The 4,174-nt window shown below is 52.1% G+C and overlaps 1 pseudogene; it reads right to left on the bottom strand.

The window, feature by feature from the left end:
• Nucleotides 1–2,963: 2,963 nt before the first annotated feature.
• On the bottom strand, nt 2,964–3,598 carry LOC129051155 (coactosin-like protein; annotated as a pseudogene).
• Nucleotides 3,599–4,174: the final 576 nt, after the last annotated feature.

Genomic DNA, 4,174 nt, shown 5'->3' with positions numbered 1-4,174 from the left:
GGAGGGAACCATGCTCATCAGGCAATCCGCATCACCGCTCAGGAGGAGACTTTGGAGTGAGATGGAGGAGCCACCTGGGGTCTTGGCAGAGGGAACTGCAGCTTCAAAGGTTCTGAGGGGGAATGAGTGCCCAGCGTTTGAGGAGCAGAGCTGGCCTCTCAGTGTCCACCCTAGGGAGCAGGTTTTCCACCTTATTCTTAGGGCCCTAGGAAATCCCCTCCACTGTGAATGCATGAGGATGGCATTGGCCCTTTTATAGAGGGGAAGTTCTTCCTAAGAGAAAACCAAAGTCCCTCCGGTTGCAACTGAAGCTGAGCCTTCTCTTTTAGTCACCCCCAACCCCCGGACCCAGAGCCAGCTGGTTCCTCCTGCCTCCTGCTCACAGCTCCAGGAAAGCATCCTGGTGGGGAAAGTCAGTGAAACACCAGGTGGCCTAAGGTATCTTCCCAGGACTCCAAGGTGACTAGACAGGGCTATCTTATCAGCCCTGGGATGCGGTCAGAGGGGCAAAGTTCTGCAAAAGAAACTGGACCTAGGGCACTGAGGGAAGCCTAGGTCCCATCTGAGTGCTCTGCACAGGGACAGGAGGAGAGACAGTCAGGTGTTTTGTGAGGGAGGGGATAGGTGGATGGTAGTAATGAGGAGTGTTCAAGTCGGTGCCCAGTAACCAAGAGGAGAAAGGAGGGAGAGGGGGGATCAACTTCAGGCACAGCTGGATCCAGAACCCTGAGGCTTGGGCTATGGTTGTTCCCCATCCCCCGTATCACCCAGGTCTCAGTCACCTTCCTCTCTGTGACACAATAGCCACCTCCCTAGGGCTCCTTCCTTCCACTCTTGCCACAAATCCATTCTCCATATATTGTTAAAACCGTGCCACTCCCCTGCTTAACCTGTTTCCCCATGGCTTCCTGACACCCTCCATATAAAGCAGAAACTCCTTATCCACGCCCAGAGACCCCCCGCTGACCTCCCCAACCCCACCTCGCTCTCTTCTCCCCTTGCTCCCTCTGTCCTTTGAACACACCAAGCACATCCCCGTCTGGCCAATATTGCAACTGCTGTCCCCTCCTCCTGGTGTGTCACCATGTGGCCACCCCTTCTCAGTAGGACAGCCCAGATGTTGCTGTCCTCGGCCATCGAGCCCCCAGCCGTCTGTCCACTCCCCACACCAGCCCTGTCTGGTAGTTCCTTCTGTGATGGAAATGCTCCCCGTTCGCTGTGAAACACAGCAGCCACCCCGGGCGGCTAACGAGTCCCTGAAATGTGGCTATTGTGATGGAAGAACTGAACTCTTAATTTTCTTCTTTTTTTTTTTTTGAAAAACAATTTTTTTTTCTGTAAACTGTTCGAGTGCAGAGATGTTCTTCGCAATCCCAATACAGTACAGATTTCTTCTCCAAAATGAAATGAGCAAGGAAAAAAAGAAAAAGAGCTATTATAAAATGTTCTCATGAAGAACCAGGACAATCTCATCTTTCTTTAAAAACAAAACAGGCCGGGCGCGGTGGCTCACGCCTATAATCCCAGCACTTTGGGAGGCTGAGGTGGGCGGATCACAAGGTCAGGAGTTTGAGACTAGCCTGACCAACATGGAGAAACCTTGTCGCTACTAAAAATACAAAAATTAGCTGGGCATGGTGGCGCATGCCTGTAATCCCAGCTACTCGGGAGGCTGAGGCAGAAGAATGGCTTGAACCTGGGAGGCGGAGGTTGCAGTGAGCTGAGATAGCACCATTGCACTCCAGCCTGGGCAACAAGAGCAAAACTCTGTCTCAAAAAACAAAAACAAACAACAAAAACCAAAACGATCCTTTTGAATGTGTGGTGCAGGTGTAGGATTGAAGCCATGGGCTTTAGTGGTGCTGTGATCCCAGGGATTTGCTCACAGCTAGCACCACAGGCAGAGTAGCCCTCTGGCTCAAGCCATCCTTGCTGCTTGCACAGAAGCTTCCTGAACCTAAGTGATCAGTTCCCAGCTCTCCTTAAATTCCCAGTCCCCACCCTGGGCCTCTCTCCCTAACACCCTCATTGCTTTGGGAGCCCCTGAAGTGAACCCTGAAATACTCCCTCTGTCAACTCTGGGCTCAGACCTTTGCCCTTCTCTGTGTCACACTAGGAATTCAGTCAAGAGGGTGGGAATGGGTGGTTTCAGACCCTGCAGCAAAGCCACTGCCAGGCAAGATTTTTTTTTTTTTCAGACGGAGTCTCTCCCTGTCCCCCAGGCTGGAGTGCAATGGCACAATCTCAGCTCACTGCAACATCTGCCTCCTGGGTTCTAGCGATTCTCCTGCCTCAGCCACCCGAGTAGCTGGGATTACAGGCACCCACCACCACGTCCAGCTAATTTTTGTATTTTTAGTAGAGACAGGGTTTCACCATGTTGGTCAGGCTGGTCTTGAACTCCTGACCTCAGATGATCTACCCGGCCAGGCAAGTTTTAAGGCAAATTTTATGTCTTATTCCATCAGAGCCAGACCTAACCTTCTCACCACTGAGCAATCCTGCGTTTGCTGGAGATGCAACTTAGGCAACTCTGGATGAAGGTGGGAAGAGGGAGCCCGGGGCAGATTCCAGGAGGTCTCCACTTGACTACAGGAATGGACTTGTGTGCTTATGAAGGCTGCAGTCACCAGGCGCCGCTCCTGCCCCAGCTGCCCCTCAGTGGTAAACAGGAAGGGGGGCCCAAGAAAACTGAGATGGCAAAACAAACCCAGGCTTCGGAAGCAACATGAGGCCATGCAGATCCCACTAGGCAGCCTCATCACATGTAAGAGAAATGCTAGGAAAAAGGGTTACCGCAGGAGGCACCTCGGATCTGATGACAGGCAGGACCTTGCATCAAAATGATTTTTCTTTAGAACAAAAGAGATGGGGAGAAAAGAAAAAGATCAAAGAAAGAAGTTCCATGAGCTTCATGAGATAGGACACAGCAGTGTTCTAAGGGAAGCAGGAAGGTGGGGGCTGTGGACACAGGGTGGCGGATGCTGCCTCTCATGGCTTCTTTTCTCCCTGGTGGGCTGGTGGGTTGGTAGCTAAGGCCAGAGGTCCCCTCCACCAGGGAGCAGACAGATGACTTTGACAAGGGGCGGTGGGGAAGCTGAGGTTACTCCGCCTGGGCATCGCAATTGGCTCCTCCAGTCTTCTTCAGTTTGCTCTCCATTAAATCTCCCTTCAGCTCCTTCTGATCACTGATCACAAACTCCTTAGCAAAATCCTGTACGACCTCCTTCACCAGGGTCTTGACATTCTCACCGACCCACCTGATGAGGGCGAACTTGGACCTCCTGCTCATGGCATCCCCCGTGGTGACGCACACAAAGGCAAGCCACCGGACCTCGTCTGTGCACTGCGGGATGAAGTGCTGGTATTCCACTCCTTGCCCGACAGGGACGATGATGGAGCCATCATATTTAAAAGCCACCCAGATGACGGCCAAGCCGTCATCTCACGCCAGGTTGTAGGCCTCCTGGCAAGCCTCTTTGTCAGTCTTGGTGGCCACTGCCATGGCACCACAGCGGGGACACAGCCCAGGGTGACCAAGCACCCCCCTGGCTGTGGCAGGGATGGGAGCAAGGTAGTGGTGACAGTGACGCGGCATCTGCAAGTTGCAAGCATGGCTGCAGCTCTGCTAAACTCTTAATTTTCAACTACTCCAATTGCTTGAAACTCAAATAGCTACATAGGGCTAGTGGCCACCATTTGGACACAGTGATTCCAACCTTCCATGTGGTGTAATTTTATTTGCTAGCCTTTAGCATCATGTGATGTGATCTTCTTCACTTCTTTTCTGCCTCTGTGACCACAGCATCAGCTCCTTGAGGTGGGAATTGGTTTGTCTTGTCCACTGCTGTATGCTGGGGCTAGAAGTGGGCCTGGCATACAGTAGATGCTCAATATGTAATTGCTGAATGAATGCATGAGTAAATGAGTGATTCCTGGGACCATGAACTCTGAATTTCTCCAAAAGGAATGCTAGTTCTGCCAGGGATTGCTGCTCTGTGACCTCAAGTCAGGATCTTGCCCTCTCTGGGCTCAGCATCCTGACCAAGAGGTACCGGAGTCCCTCTAGTCCTAAGGCTCTGAGACCTCCTGCTGCTTACTCTGCCCTGTTGGAAGAAAAGCTGAGTGTTGGGAGAGAAGCTGAGGCAGGGCTTGCATGTCTGCTAGACTTGCT

This window comes from Pongo abelii, chromosome 19, assembly GCF_028885655.2.
Source record: "Pongo abelii isolate AG06213 chromosome 19, NHGRI_mPonAbe1-v2.0_pri, whole genome shotgun sequence".
NCBI classification, from domain to species: Eukaryota; Metazoa; Chordata; class Mammalia; order Primates; family Hominidae; genus Pongo; species Pongo abelii.
This window is presented reverse-complemented; position numbering and strand designations above follow the sequence as displayed.